Source organism: Akebia trifoliata, chromosome 8 (assembly GCF_017979445.1).
Source record: "Akebia trifoliata isolate Shusen 1 chromosome 8, ASM1797944v1, whole genome shotgun sequence".
NCBI lineage: Eukaryota > Viridiplantae > Streptophyta > Magnoliopsida > Ranunculales > Lardizabalaceae > Akebia > Akebia trifoliata.
The window spans coordinates 47,392,287-47,409,823 of record NC_141382.1 but is presented as its reverse complement, the minus strand read 5'-3'; the positions used below and the strand labels follow the sequence as shown (position 1 = coordinate 47,409,823).

The window sequence follows — 17,537 nt, the reverse complement described above, 5'->3', positions numbered from 1 at the left end:
AACTAGAACACATCTTTATTCATTTCTAGCTATCATGCATGATTGATCATCAACAACAAATTATGCACAATGAACAAATGAAAACAATGGGACCGTTACTCTATGATGATGTGCCACACAGAATCATTCAGTGACTGGAACATGGAGAGTACGAGAACAACGATAAACCGAACAGAAAGCTTGTAAGGCCATCAACAGCAAGAGAAAAATAGCTGCAAGAAATGTGAGAAACTTCCATGAACCAAACACATAAATCTTCATGAATTTTCCCATTTTAACCTTCCATCGGCCACTATAGTATTTGTTCACATCTTCAATAACCTTGTCTAGGAAGGGTACTTTCGTCAATCTAACAGATTTACTCATCCCATTCCACAGGTTTGCAACCTCAGCATCACTCTTCAAACGGTTCAAAACAATCCCTTTTTCTCTAAGCAACTTTGCATCTTCTTCAGTGTCTATGATCCCGTTCATCAGTTCGGTGTACCTTGTAAAAACCAACGGTCCTGATGCAATTGATGTTTCATATGCAACCAAGTTCCTCAGTATGACCTCTGTATTAACATCCAAACTAACTGTAGGGAGGTAAAGTGTTACTGTCTTCTCATCAAAACTAATTGTTGTGATGTTTCCGTTTGTGGGTAGGAATCGTACACCTGATTTAGCGAGTTCGGTGACTGAAGGGATCATGATCTCCTCCATTAATGGAGGTTTGTTGTTGTTTGAGTTTGAACTCTCATTTTCTGGTTTGATATCTTCTTTATCTCGAGAGCAGAATAAATATTCGATGGGTTGTTTTAATATCGCAAAAACAGGAATTTAGTGATAATTTTACAAGGTAACATAATTACCATGTAACAAGTTTTGAAACCAAGGCCTTTTTAAAGCAACGTATCGGTTCTCTGTTTAATTTTGATAGAAACCTCCATACCACATTGAAGAGCTGTTTTATGTGATCTGACGCGTGAATGATCCTTCTTCGTTGTCGATGTGTTCATTTTGATCTTCGGGTTCGTTGATTTCAATTTGTTCTTCTGATTTTGGCACGATCATGTGGTACAAAAAGTCTAGAAAATGTGTTTGCTCCATGACTCTGATGCTCGTGTGGGCCTCTATCTTGAATGGGTAAAGCTCATTGCATAAACCCATTAGCATCGAATATAGTATGTCGTCCGCTATTTCTAACGTTGAGTATTGGAATTCTAACATTGTTCTCAAGAGAAATAGCGGAATTTGATTCTCGAGCATTATTATGTCCCTGAGAATTGTGTTATGGGCCGATTTCCTCCCTGCATAGTCAACCAAATGAGACATCCTAGATGAAACTCTAGTAAGAATCTTACCATCTTTAATGGCATAGATTTGTAGGAATTCAAGCAAGAAAGATGCACCAACAACCATCATCCATGCGAGTGTTTCGCCATTGAAATCGAGGTACTTGTGGTAACAAGCACGGATTCTTGGTTCAAATTTCGTCAATTGTTCGACAAGCTGTTGCAATTTGAGACTTTGGAGTTGTTTTTGGATTCTCTTTGCGGCAGCAGCAACCTTGCATCTCTCCATCTCGTAGAGCTCGGGACGCCAATAATGGTAAGGGCCTAATGCGACTAGTTGAGGAATGTAGGCTTCTGGGTTGCTCAACATTAAGGCCTGGGGGACATTAAAGATGCAGACGGGTATATCGTTGTCATCTTCGAGCTCTTCTTCAAGAGTTCTTCGGATTTGGATGACCCATCGAAGCTCGTCGAAGTTGGGATTCGACGTTGAGGCCACATTGACTGGGGAAGAGTAGGGCATGTTTGTCTTCAAAGAGGTTATTAGTGAGGAGTGACCGTTTTGAGTGTTTAAATGTGATGGAAGTTAGGCAAATGGGGCTTTATGTAAATTCATTAGGTATTAATAAATAAATTTATAAAACGTTTTTTCCACGTATGTTTACAGTTTCAAACTTCAAAAGGACAACAATCTACACCTTATTTTATAGAAAATGGTACTACAAAGGTGAAAAATGTGAGGAAATACAAGGTCTAACGGTGACTTTGATTTCTATAGACTTTTGGCTTCTTATTTAGATTTTTGTAGAAAGGTTAAAGAGACTATGAAAATATCTTTTAATGTTGATAAGGCGATAATCTTAACAAAAATGCAAATTTTTTTTTTTTTTTTTGAAAATAACAGTAAAGAAAAGCAATTCAACTAGAAGTTATAAAAAAAAATTGATGGGTGAAGTTATAAAGTTACAAGGACTGTTATTTTCGAATTATGACTGTACTTTGTATGACTGGAAATCTTTGCGATACAAATTTTTTTCAGGGGGTTTGAGTGCCTGGTTATCCTTCTGCAAATTGCTACAAATTTTTTTATTTTAATTTTAATTTTAATTTTTTTTTTTCTGAATATAATTTCATTAAGGCCAATGATTTTATTTTTTGATTAAAATTTTCATTTAAAAAAAAAAAATTGCATAAAGTTTTACAAGAGAAGCTACCTTACCTTCCATATCTCTCTGATTTCATTCATTCCCTTCATTAAAGACATATCAAGTACACAAGATTGATCTGTAATTATCGATCTTTTGGGTTCAAAATTACTACAAGAAAAAGGAATATAAAAAGCAGAAAAATTGATTTGAACATCCCTATTAATGGTACCAAGCCCATTGCAGAAGCTCCTTTGGTTCTATGTTGATATACTGATCAATCTTTTCAAGTGCTAATATGCGGTTAAGGGCACAAATGATCGTCCATCCGAAATAGATGATGAATAATATGTATATATTACCCCTTCTCTTTCATTTGTATATTCATATAATAAATGTAAATTTCTAATGGCTTGTTGATTACATGGATGCTTAAGACAAATGAGGATATTTTTAATTGAATAAAGATAATATAAAAACAAGCTACGATGTTTAGTTTTCTTATCCCACTCTTTTATTTTCTTTAATCTCTATTGTATATACGTTCCTTGTTGGTGAGAATGTCAAAAGAGGGAGCTGTATATTATATCCCGATAACAACACCTTTGACTTACATAACAACATGCTCAATTAGTGATTAGAATTATCACGTTTTTTTATATTTTTCATCCCTCTTGAAAGCTTATCCTTGATTAGTTTGAAGCTAAAATGTTCCAATTTTTTTTATTTTAAACTTTTGTTGAGGTTCCTTGAAAAAATAAAAGAAAAACACATTGAAAAAATAAAATAAAATACATTCTCTTAGTAGAATGGTTAGGTTGGGTTCTAATATGTTTCATTGGACTCGACATGGGCTTTTATGTGATATGAGATCTCCATAAGTTCGTTGGCCAGGGTAATCGATTATTAGGGATAGTGTGCATGCACTCATTGTAATAAGGTATATTTGATCATGTTTAAGATCTTGTAATAAGGTGCATATTGATCACCAAATCATGTTTGCATAAGACTAGGATAGAAATTCAATTCGATTGGGATTAGATTATGCTACCTTATATTAGTTGGAGTTAATTTTTTATAGGATTTGTTTCCTTTATTATCTATATAAATTCAATATATATGGAGCCTAATCATTCTAGATTCAGATGTTCTTTTGAGTTAAATGAAACTTGATAGAGATTCGGAAGCTCTTTGGGCCAAGATAAGCCGAATCACTTATTATGTACAATGCATCACACAACATACCCATGCTCCTTGTAGTTGGATTGATGCAAGAGGCATGTGAGAATACAAGCATGGTTTTGAAGGCTAATACATACCTCAACTAGAATATTATTTCTCCTTTGCGCTCAATCCGTGAGATGTTTTCTGAAGTTCGACGTAAGGAATCCCGACGAAAGATAATGCTGCGAAATCTAGGGCCGAGTTTAAACAATGAACCAGAGGGTCTGGTTCTTGTGTCTAGAGGATTGGATTCCAAAGGTGACAAAAGGAAAAAGTCGTGGTGCGAACACTGTAGAAAGCCATGGCACACGAAAGATATCTACTGGAAATTTCACGGTAAACCACCAAATTGGAAGAAGAAGAATAGTGGAGAAAGACATGCATTCCAGGCTGTAATTGAGTATTCTCAAGAGCATCAAGTCAATTTGAAAATGGTCCCGTTCACAAAAAAGCAATTAGAGCACATGTACAAACTGTTTCAATCTCTAAAATCATCTGTAACTCCTTCTTGCTCTTTAGCTCAAAAAGGTAACTCTTTTATTTCAGCCTTCCTTAATGTCTTCCCAAATTCTGTAGATCTTTGGATCATCAATTCTAGAGCGACTGATCACATGACCGGTTGCTCAAAACTTTTTTCCTCTTATAGTCCTTATGTAGGCAATAAAAAGGTCAAAATTGCAGATGGTTCCCTTTCTACCATAGTTGAAATCAGATCTGTTCAACTCTTTTCTTCTTTAATTCTTAATAATGTTCTTCATATTCCGAACATTTCTTGTAATTTATTGTCTATTAGTAAAATCACCCTTGCTCACAAATGTCGTGTTAATTTTTTTTCCATCATTTTGTGAGTTTCAGGATTTGAGTTTGGGGTGGATGATTGGTAGTACTAGGGAGTGTGCTGGACTTTACTTTTTTTAAAATGGACCCAACTCAAGTAAATTAAACATTAGTACTTGTTTTAATTTTATTTCTGATTCTAGAGATAATGAATTAATGTTATTGCATTATAAATTAGGCCATCCAAGTTTTCAATATTTAAAGTATTTGTTTTCGACTTTTTTTAGAAATAAAAGTCCATCTTTTTTTTTAATGTGAGATTTGTTAGCTTGTTAAAAACTATCATAATTCTTTTTCTCCCCAACCTTACAAAGCGTCTAAGCCATTTACAGTGATCCATAGTGATGTTTGGGGACCTTGTTGGGTGTCTACAAATTATAGAAAAAGATGGTTTGTCACATTTATTGATGATCATACATGATTAACTTGGGTTTATTTACTGAAGGAAAAATCTGATATAAAAGCGATTTTTAAAATTTTTTACACCATGGTGCAAAATTAATTTCGTGAAACAATTCAAATATTTAGGAGTGATAATGTCAAAGAGTACTTTATCAAAGTTTTGAAAAAAAAAATTCTTAGAAACAAGGATTGTTCATCAAAGCTCTTGCAATAACACTCCTCAACAAAATGGAGTCGCTTAAAGAAAACACAAACACCTATTAGAAGTAGCTCGGGCATTATTTTTTACAACTAAAGTACCTAAATATCTTTGGGGCTAGGCTATTCTCACTGCAGCCTATCTTATAAACCGAATGCCTAGTAAGGTTATAAATTTTGAAACTCCGTTAGATTTTTTCCATAAGTTTTATCCTAATAATAGGCTTTCATCAAATTTGTCTCTAAAAATATTTGGGTGCACTATTTTTATTCACATTCATGATCATAACCGAGGAAACCTTGAATCCCGAGCTCAAAAATGTGTTTTTGTTGGATATGCCTATAATAAAAAAAGATATAAATGTTTTGACCCGGTTACTAAAAAATTGTTTGTCACCATGGATGTAACTTTTTTTTTGAATAAAATTCATTTTTTAATACTCATCTTCATGGAGGGAGAAAAAATGAAGATTCGGATGTATATTTCCAACTTGAAGATGTGTCGATTGATCATTCCCTTGTATCCATAACCGAAGTTGACCAGTCTCTTACACGTATATCCGAAGTTGAGAATCCAAACATTATTGTACTAGATTTTTGTGAATTAGGGTATTTAAATAATGAAAATACAGGCCCATCCTTAATGTCATCACATGAAAGTCATGAATTCAATGAATCAAACATGGAGAAAATAAGCACCAAGAACACATAGATAATAACCTTTGATATTGTCCACTCGCGAAGGAGTACAACTCAAGGAGAAAAGTCGTATGATCTCCCACACCGCCATGAGTCCACAAATCCTCTTGGTAAAGCTTTCTCTAAACCTGTACAATCAATCCCATTTACTTTAGGTATTAATCCTAGGTTTGAGCCTAGTGAGTCTATTGATTCCAATATTCCTATAGCTGTCCGAAAATAAGCATGGAGAAAATAAGCACCAAGAACACATAGATAACAACCTTTGATATTGTCCACTCGCGAAAGAATACAACTCAAGGAGAAAAGTCGTATGATCTCCCACACCGCCATGAGTCCACAAATCCTTTAGGTAATGCTTTCTCTAAACCTGTACAATCAATCTCATTTACTTTAGGTACTAATCATAGGTTTGAGTCTATTGATTCCAATATTCCTATAGCTGTCCGAAAAGGTGTAAGGTCATGTACCAAACATCCATTGTCCAACTATGTGTCATATGAAAATCTCTCACTCAATTTCTGTGCTTTTACCTCACAAGTGTCTTGTATGGAGATTCCTAAAAATGTGCAGGATACTCTAAATCTTTTCAAATGGAAAGAGACTGTTTTTGAGGAGATGAAGGCTCTTGAGAAAAATCAGATATGAGAGATGGTGGACTTGTTTAGAAGAAAGACAATTGTGGGGTGTAAATGGGTGTTCACAGTTAAAAGTCACATGGATCACTTGAAAGGTATAAAGTTAGGTTGGTTTTCTAAGGGATTTACTCAGACCTATGACATTGACTACCTAAAAATCTTTGCACCTAGAACAAAGTTAAATACTATGAGAGTTCTCTTTTCACTTGTAGCAAATCTTGATTGGCCCCTGTAGCAATTAGATGTGAAAAATATTTTTCTTAATGGAGACTTGAAGGAAGAGGTATATTTGAATGCACCCCTAGGCTTCGATGAAAAATTTGGTTCAAAGGTGTGCAGACTAAAGAAATCCTTATATGAGTTGAAACAATCACTAAAGGCCTGGTTTGAGAGGTTTTCTCAGATTGTTAAAAGCCAAGGGTATACAAAGGGACAGGCTGATCACACCATGTTTGTAAGACACTCGCAGGAAGGAAAGATAGTTGTGTTAATCGTTTATGTAAATGATATAATCCTCACTAGGGATGATTTACTTGAGATGAACCAATTGAAGAAGTCTCTTGCATCAGAGTTCGAGATCAAGGATTTGGTATCTCTAAGATACTTTCTCGGAATGAAGATAACTCAGTTGAGGAAGGAAATTGTTGTTTCACAACGGAAGTATGTTCTTGATCTACTTAAGGAGACCGAAATGAGTGATTGTAGACCAGCAGACACCCTAATTGATCCTAATCAGAAACTTGGAAATAACAAAGAAGGCGATCCTATTGAATACATCTCAGTTTTATAAATTGGTAAGGAAACTGATTTACTTATCACATACACGGTCATATATTGCATTTTTCGTGAGTCTAGTAAGTTAGTTTATGTATTCACCCTATGAGAAACATCTTGAATCAGCTTATCGAATCCTGAGATATTTAAAAGGTACACCAAGTAAAGGCTTACTCTTTCAGAAGACTACACAGCAAATAATTGACACCTACACTGATGCAAATTGGACATGTTCAATTACTGACAGGAGATCTACGTTAGGGTATTGCACATGGGATGAGTAAAAAATAAAATGTGATTGCAAGAAGTAGTGTTGAAGCAAAATTTTGTGCTATGGCTTATGGGATTTGTGAGATGTTATGGCTAAAGAGGGTACTAGAAGAGTTGAAGTTACCAGTGAACATACCAATGAAAATGTACTGCAATAATAAGGCTGACATCAACATTACATAGAATCCAGTGCAACAGGATCGTACAAAGCATGTGGAGATCGATAGGCACTTTATAAAGGAAAAGACTGATAGTGGAGCTATTTGTATGTCGTTTGTTCCAACAACGCAACAAATAGTCAATATCCTTATCAAAGGATTATTCAAACCTAATTTTGAACTTCGTATTAGCAAGTTGGGCATGATTGATATCTATATACCAACTTGAGGGGGGTGGGTCGAAATTTTAGGAAGTAGTTAGGATGTTTATTTTTTGAAATTAGTATTTCAAATTTTAAATCTTAGTTAGGCAGTTTCTTCTTTTTTGTTGTAATTAGTTGTTTCTTTTTTATAACAAAATTAGTTTCCGAATTGGTATTACTATTTTGCTATAAATCTATGTATTTATTCATTATTTTTTTAAGTAGAATAACTATTTATTATTCTCAAAAGTTATAGTTGGGAAAAAAAACTATAATATAACATCCTCACAACGTGAAAAAAACCTATATTTGATGGCCTAAGGTTGTCGAATTTCATAAAATTTGACAAACCAAGGCATCAAAATTTTCATTATATTTTTTTTTGATGGATCAAAACCGTTAAATTAATGGAGGATGGGAGAAATTTGATGGCTCTAAGCCGTCAAATTAGGGGATCATCAAAATTTTCAACGGCCATAAGTCGTCAAAATTCACTTTCTAAAATTTGTGGGCTTTGGCCTGTTAAATTTTCTTGTCAAAATTTTCAATTTTCACATAGTGCCTTGTTCGTATTTAAGTTTGAAGTCAACTTAATGACTCGGGAAAAAATAAGTCGATCTTATATATACCCCACGTGTGTCAAGCCATATATATATAGGATGTCCAAGGGTGGCGTTCTTTTGACAAAATCCTATACAATATTCTAGACAAAACATTTTGTCTTATATGGGCCAAAAATTTCAGAATGGGCTGATTTTTTGTGAGGATGATATCTATGATGAGAAAATCATCCTCACAAAAAATCAGCAAATTCTGAAATTGCTAAACTTAGTTATAAGATGAAGAATCGTGAACAATCAATTTTTACCATTAATTTGTGACCACTTTTCATGGGGGTCGAAGTTTCAGAATTGGCTGATTCTTTGTGAGGATGATCTACTGACTCTAAAGATCATCCTCACAAAAAATTATTCCATTCCAAAATATTTTAACCATATAAGACAAAATTTTATCTAGAATGTTGGCTAGGATTTTGTCAAAAGAACGCTACCCGATGTCCAATATATCACCTTTAGTTGTGACCCTTCTAAGTTTACAAGGAATCTCACTAACATGTCCTCTGTGCACACATTTTATTTATTTATTTTTGCTTAAGTGGAATCAATTGTATTGATAAAAAAATAGTGTACAGATGGGATCTCTGCACAAAACTTATAGTGTCCTACAATACAAGTTGTGGACTTTAATTCATTTAATGAAAATAAAAACAGGAATACGACCATCGTAATTATATAATTGTGCATGAAGATTAGTAAATATTACTTGAATAAGAATCTCAAAGTGAGATAATTGTTTTAACAAAGGAGTGCGATTGACTTTGCATGTGCACATCCTTCCAACATTAACTTCTCCAACAAAGTTGGTTTAGAATCTCTATGCTTTCTAACTAATTGATCCATGTATAGTCACAATCCTGTGCATGTAATCATGCAATAAAAATCACATGTGGATTCTTCTTCGTTTCTTAAAGTTCCTCCATTAATCATCTTGCATGATTTTCAAACAACTAATTCCTTTGGAATAAAGCTAAATTAGTTCTTTGATAATGTTCTTCTTGTCATATCCTTTACTCCACTGCTTTGTCTTTGGCATACTGAGATGCTTGTAATAATTTTGAGTTGTAGAAAATTTGAATCTATACCCATAAGTGGTGCATAAGAACCTTTTTAAAGGTAGGGGGCAAAGCTTCTCAATCACAATATTATCGAATCCCATCCCAAATTTTGAAATAACAAAGGTGAAAAGATAAGCCTGACGGAATGGAAACCATACCAATGAGTGCTCAATAGCGAGATGGAGCAAATGGAGGAGGCCTAGCAAATGGGGCTTAATCAATCAAGTCAAGCTTAGTGTTCTAGCAATAATTGGAGACCTGATAAGCGGAGGTGGAAAAACCATAGCACGCCACTGCCACTAGTAAGCTACTCCATAATCAGGGTCGTATCTTGTTGGGCCAAAGACTTTATAGGTGTAATGTAGTCATGTTCTAAAGAAAATGATTTATTGATAATTCTTGGATGATTAGATTATTTATAGAGGTTATATCAACCAAGATACAAAGGGTAAGCCTAATCTAAAAATCCTAATTAACATAAATCACTTTTAATATTTAAATTTAAATATATTATTTACCAATCATTCTTAATAGAGAAAATACTAATTGATATATTCTAAATATATCAATCCCTATCACAACCTTCTATTTGATTGAGATACTCATACATTGGCCATGATACAATATATCTTATGCACCTTAATGCAATGCACTTTATTCTGTAACACCCTCTCGAAATTGCATGGTCCTTTGAAGAAGGAATATGCAATTGGCTTCTCTGAATAATTTTCCTTGATCTCATTAAGTGATATCCTATTAGATCGCTCAAAATCCAATTGTGCCTCCTAGTGGTCGTTGTCTATTTGTGAAGTCCTCCACTATCGCATTTTGCTCTTTTTTGAGTTTGTCAAAACCGATGACTTATGAGGCCAAGTCTATCATGTTTTCTCCTAAGAGCATATAAAGTAGGATTGTGCGATTTAAATAAAACAATTCTTATTGGAGAGATTTAAGATAAAAAAAATAATATTATAAGATATAAATGTATAGACTTGAGAGATTTGTGTAGATATAGGAGGGTGATTTTAATGAAGAAAACTAGAATAATAAAAAAGTGGGGAAAAAATCTAGGTTCGACGATGGTGCCGCCATGGTAATGGCTAGGGTTGTCAACGGATAGGTATCCGATCGGATAGTGCTATATCCGAATTCGAATCCGAAAAAAAATAATGCTATCCGAATTCGAATTCGAATCCAAAAAACATATCGGATATCCAATAATATCCGATCCGATAAAAATCCTACAAAATACCGTCATCCTCAATTTGTCAGAGTTCGCACAGTCGAAACTCACAAATTTCATCCGAAAAATCACTCCGACTGGTTCAAATCGGAGAGAGAGAGAGAGAGAGAGAGAGAGAGAATGTACCTGGATACTCGCCGACCGGAGAAGACGTGTTGGAGTTCACACAGTCGATACCCACATATTTTATTCGAAAAATCACTCCGACTGGTTCAGATCGGAGAGAGAGAGAGAGTATGTACCTGATGGTCGCCGGTCGAAGAAGACAGTGGTTATGGAGTTCAATCGAAACCATTGTATGTGCCTGGTTACGTCGTCTGGTTCTTCACGTTTGAAGGTGGTTGAGAGAAGATAAAGTTTAAAAAATAAAATTTTGTTGTATGACACGAATACATAACATGATATATATACATATATAAAAACTTTATTGTAAAACATAAATACATAATATATATATTATTATCGGAGTGAATATTATCGAATCGGATATCGCAATATCCGAATTCGTATCCAAAACTCATTCGAATGTTAAACTGACATCCGAATCCGATATCCGATATTCGATTTTTCAAATTCGAATTCGAATTCGGATTTCGACTATCCGTTGACACCCCTAGCAATGGCCTCATCGTCAAATAACAACACACCAAGATCATGCTCTCAATAGAGCTTACGCTATGATACCATGAAGAAAATGACTTATTGATCATTTTTGGATGATCATTATATGAACCCTCCTCGTAAGGTATTTATAGAGATTATATGCAACCAAGATATAAAAGATAAGCCTAATAAAAAAATCTTAATTAACACGGATCACTGCTAATGTTTAAATTTAAATATCTTACTTTCCAATCATTCTTAATAGAGAAAATATTAAGTGATTTATTCCAAATATATCAATCCCTACCACAACTTTTTACTTGCGTTGAGATACATTAGCAATGATAGAATGTCTCTCATGCACCTTAATGCAATACATCCTATTCTCTAACATGTTTTGTTCCCCAACTGATGGGGGCGAAACATATCATGTTGTTTTGTTAATAGAGCACCATGTAAAACTAACAAAATCTATCTGCCCAAAGTCAATGAATTTAGAGAAATTTAATGCCCCACCTCATCAAAAAATTTGATCAAAATTAGGTTTGTCAAATAATTGACTTTTTTATTTTTGAATTAGTATTGGGGTATAGTGGGTTTGTTGTTCTCCACGAACCCAATACGAATTCTACCGTGAAGATTCCCCTCGTATTGATTGGCAGTTTGGCATAATAGGATAATCTGGTAACACATGCAGGTATAGACCATAGTCTTAAAACTCTTCATGCGGACCCAAAACTTGATCGAGTTGATTGGATTGGATTGGACTTTGAAGTGACTCAGTCCAACTGGTCAATAGAATCAATTTGTTGAGTCAACTAAGCAAATCTCTGAGTCAACACATGTCAACTAAGCCGAGACAGCTAAAAAAAAGTTTGAATCTGGTAAAAATCAACCGAGTTACAAGATTGTGGAGAACAAAAAAAATATTTTTATTTGTTTTAAAATATTAAATCTGATTTTAAATATTTTAATTTTAATTAAAAAAAAATTAAACTCATTCGAATAAACTTGCAAGCTGTTGACATAACTCGATGGACATTCAACTTGAATAGAGTATTTTGAATTTTAATTAAAACTACGGTCTATAGAAAACATATATAAAGCTATACTTTAGACCAGGTTTGGACTAATGTTTTTCTGTCAAATAGAAAACATATATAAATTAGGGAACCCCTCAGTTTGATAACTAGCCATCAAAAATTAAATCTAACAAAAAAAAAAATCAATCTCACTTGAGGGAAACGAGTTGTTTCCTGCAATCCAAACTGAAGAAGGGTTTTTAAAAAAAGATTTAAAAGAGCCCTTTCTTTGGATTCTCAAAACTTATACCATAAATATACAAGATCAAAGACCACTTTTCTTCAGTTGGTAGGTTAGGGTTTTGCCAAAAGATAATCCATGCCGATTATATTAAACACTACTTTCCTTTATGCCATGCATTTTGATTTTGCCATAAGATAAAAACAATTTATAATAGTAATGGTGATGTTTGGTCTGGTACCAAATAGCCACTTAATTAGCATCATGTACATGATCAAAATGAAAAGCACTAAACTTTTAAGGCACAACAACACAGTTTATTCCTTTTTGTTAATTATGATTGATCATCGATAAGAAAGTACACATGATATGAATGCAAAGATCGAACAATGGGACCATTACTTTGGAGGGAGATGTGCTATATCACAGAATATCCATCATCAGCTGCAACATGGAGAACAGGAGAACAATGATAGACAGAGCAAAAAGCTTGCAAAACTGTTAACAGCAAGAGAAAAATAGCTGCTAGAAATGTGAGAACCTTCCATGAACCATACACATAAATCTTCACTAATTTCCCGATTTTAACCTTCCATCTACCATCATAGTACTTGTTCACATCTTTAATGACCTTGTCGAGGGAGGGTACTTTCGTCAATCTCACAGACCTACTCATCCCATTCCACAGGTTTGCAACCTCCTTATCACTCTTCAAATGATTGAAAACAATCTTTTTTTCTCTAAGTAACTTTGCATCTTCTTCAGTGTCTATGATCCCATTCATCAATTCGGTGTACCTTGTAAAAATCAACGGTCCTGATGCAATTGATGCTTCATATGCTACTAAGTTTCTCAGTATGACCTCAGTATTAACGTCCAAATAAATGGTAGGGAGGTGAAGTGTTACTTTCTTCTCATTGAAAGTAATGCTTGTGATATTTCCGTCAGTGGGTAAGAATCGAACACCAGATTTAGCTAGTTGGGTGACTGAAGGGATCTTTATCTCCTCCATTAATGGAGGTTTGTCGGTTGAATTTGAATTTGAATTCTCATTTTCAGAATTGAAGTGTTGTGGTAATATTGAAAAACCTGGAAGACCATCAATAATTTTCGAAGGAAAATTTTCTACCAATTTGACAGGTCTAGAAACCAAGGCTTGTTTTAAATAAGGAATTGGCCCTTTGTTTAATTTGGACAGCAACTCCCATACCACATGAAAAAGCTGTTTTACATCGTCCAAATGCTCCAATGATACTTCTTGGTCATTGTTGGCGGGTTCAGTTTGATCTTCATCATGCTCATTGATCTCGGGAGATTCTTCTGATTTGGGCACGATCATGTAGTACAGAAAGTCTAGCAAATGTGCTGGCTTCGTGACATCCATTTTTGGATAGTTCTTTGTCACTTTGAATGGGGAGAGCTCCTTAAATAAACCAATTAGCATCCAATATAAAATCTCATCAGCTCTTTCTAATGACGAGTTCTGGAATTTTAACATCCTCCTCAAGAGAAATAGTGGAATTTGATTCTCAAGCATTAGTATGTCCCTAAGGATCATGTTCCGCACAGATTTCATTACCTTATGCTCGACCAAATTAGGCATCCCAAATGAAATACTTGCCAGGTGCTTACCCTCTTGGATGGAATAGATTTCTAGGAATTCACATAAGAAAGCAGTGTCAATGGCCATCATCCATGCGAGTGTTTTTCCATTGAGATCGAGGTGCTTTTGGTAACAAGCACGAATCTTTGTTTCCATTCCCACAAATTCTTCAACGAGGAGTTTGAATTTGATGCTGTTAAGTTGTTTTTGGGTTCTCTTGGCTGCATCAAGCTTGTATCTCCCCATCCCGTAGAGCTCGGGATGCCAGTAGTGGTACGGGCCTAGAGCGACTTGTTGAGGAAAGTACGCTTCTGGTTTGCTGGACACTAAGGCCTTGGGTACATTAAAAATGGAGATGGTATCATCTTCGATCTCTTGTTCGAGAGTTTGACACATATGAATGACCCACTGTTCTTGCTTGTCGAAGTCGGGATAGGAAGTTGAGGTCTTGATGGTGGCCAGGAGAGGGGAGGACATATTTTAGTCTTGAACTTTAATGAACCAGGGTTGATGTTTTGTAAGGCTATGAATGCGATGAGAGAGAGGAGAATGAGACTTTTATAGAGTTTGCAATGTAGATAAAAGTGAGTATCAATAAAAGAACTTTTTCTATGATTTGAATTCAAAACATAAAAAATATAGTACTGAACCGATTTCTTTTTTCTCATTAAAATAGTACCACTTGTAAATTGTAATGGTTCATGTAGTGTGGTGGAAACATAATTACTTTAAGAATCCAACCATGACTTGACTTAAAACTTGCCAATTAGCTAAATCTGATTTATTTTCGTCATTTATTAAAAGGCAAAATGATCAAATATATGATGGCGAATACCTATGTCATTCACTTGCTTGACATGATTGTAAACAGTCTAATTTTAGGTAAGAGAATAGAGGACGGTCTGCTTGTCTATTTCATGATCTTTGTGTCTGGTTCCTCTTTCCTGACTTCATGCTTGATCTTTTAAGAGGGATGTGTGGCTACTTTAGAACATCTTGTACTACTCTTTTTTTCTTTCTTTCTTTCTAGATGAATTAAAGTCGACTTCAATTCATCTAATAAAAAACAGAAAGAATATATATCCCATAGTAATTAATTATATAATTGTACTAGAAGAATTTATAACTTGAATAAGAATTCCAACTGATATATATCAGTTATTTTAGCAAGAAATTTGAAAGTGTGTATACTTCCAACATAATCTTCTCCAAACAAAGTTGGGGTAGAAACTTTGTACTTTCTAACCAATGGATCCAACCCAAGACAAACATAGCTAAGATCATGTGTGTATGGTCATGTGTGGATTCTTTCTCTTTTTCTAAAAATTCTCCATTAATCATCATTGAAGATGATTCCAATTAACCCATTTGGAATAAAGCAAAAATAAGTTCTTTGATAATGTTCTCCTTTGCATTTTAAATGGTGGTAGTTAATTTGGAGTTGAAGAATCTATGCCCAGAGGTGGTGCATATCGCATAAGCACCTTTTTAAAGATAGGAGCAAAGATTCTCATAACTATCAATTCCCATCGCATATTAGTTTGGTTAATGAGCTTCTTTTTCTTTTTCTTTTTTAATTATAAGAGCAATGAAGCACATGTCTAGACCATAGACCATAGTTTTAAAACTTGTCAATTTGACAGGAAACATGGTCGAGTACACTCAATTTGTTTGGATTTAATTTGAGGTGACTCGGTCCGGAAGCTCAACAAAACCGACTTTTTTAGTCAACATAGTAAGATCATTGAGTCAATTCACCAACTTGGCCGAATCAGCTAAAAAATGCAACAAATCTATATAATGTTTCTGTCGAGTACAAAAAGTAAAAGAGTCTCCCTAGCCTAAGGGTCCTTGGGCTTACTTCTTGGCATCCAAAAACATGATCCGATGCTTTAGGGTTGATGAAGAAGAAATTCTATGAATTTTGAACTTTTTTTTGTTTAAAAAAAAGTAACTTTTCACTGTTTCTTTTTTTTTTTTTGTCAATTAAAAGGGGGGAGGGGGGGGGGGGGTGTCTAGGCAAACCCCCAACCAGAAATAACAGGATTACAACCTATTATAAGCATGCCCAGAAGTAATTTTTTATTTTTTATTTTTAATTTCATCTTTAAGTTGGGAGTTATGTGGAAGTTTGGTAGACGTTGATCATTGAAAACTGATATAGAGATTGCAGATTGAACAAATAATGAGAATAAAACTTGGGTAAGTAGGATTCGTTCCACAGGAACAATCGTGATTCACTTAAACTTCGAATTAAAAATCAAAACAAAAGTTGAAAACAGATTTGTAAAAACAAAAGAGAAAACGGTAACTAATTTATATAAGAAATTGAAACAAGAAATTAGATATTGAAAATAATGAAAAAAGGGGTTTAGAGAGTTCAAATCAACCATTGCAAGTCATCCATAATGCTTAATAATTTCAATTTTAACTCAATCCACGTAACAAGTCATTGTTCGTGGATCGAAAGATAAATCGATTAGAAATTGATCGTAAACAAAGAATATCCTTGTAAATCTTGAACTTAGATAAAATTACTCGACTTATATTTGATAAGGTCCCAATAATATCATTTTGGGACCGTAATTTCACCGAGATTACCATCATATAAATACTAGTTCCCTTAAAATAATAATAATTTTATTAAATCCCAAATTAATGTGACTAACAATTGTTTGTTACTAATTTCAGGTGAAAATGGCACATTCGGAAATCAACAAAAGAAATAACAATTATGGTTACAATACGCGGGCCGAAAGGAAGTTTCTAGAAAAATATCGATCGATTTGGGCGCCACGTCACCGCGTCGCGGCTAGCCAAGACCGCGCCGCGGTCATTTCGAGGAATTTATCCTCGAGATTTTTACAGAAGCTTCTAGAAGCTTCGGTGGTTGTAACTGATTGAGTCATTTGAATCGAATTATCTGCTAAATCACCCCAATTACCCGAATAAGAACATTATAAATTTGAGGGTTGATTTCAAAGAAGGGGACCCCTCTTGGATCCCTCTTAGGCCCTCTCCTTGCTCTCTTCTTCTCTAATTTTTGATTGTTCCTCTCTTTATTTTTTGTAATTTTCTATTGAGAGATCTCTTGAGTGTAGTGAGAACATCAAGAGTGCTCAATTCTTTTTCTTTGTAAATTGTTGGGAGAGCAATCAAAGAAGAATTCGGATCGATCATCATCTTCATCTTCTTCACCTATTCTCTCTTTTCTCTTTTATTATTTTTCTGCAATTACAATGCTTGCAATGATTGGCTAAATTCTCATTAGAGAAGTGAAGGAAGCCATAGCAAATTAATCCCTCTAGTGTAGATTTAAATTCTTGCT

The 17,537-nt window shown here is 34.4% G+C and overlaps 2 pseudogenes; both read right to left on the bottom strand.

Moving 5' to 3' along the window:
* Positions 1 to 1,869, bottom strand: LOC147397307 (putative UPF0481 protein At3g02645; annotated as a pseudogene).
* Positions 1,870 to 12,881: 11,012 nt separating this feature from the next.
* On the bottom strand, positions 12,882 to 14,785 carry LOC147397306 (putative UPF0481 protein At3g02645 pseudogene; annotated as a pseudogene).
* Between the last annotated feature and the right edge of the window lie 2,752 nt (positions 14,786 to 17,537).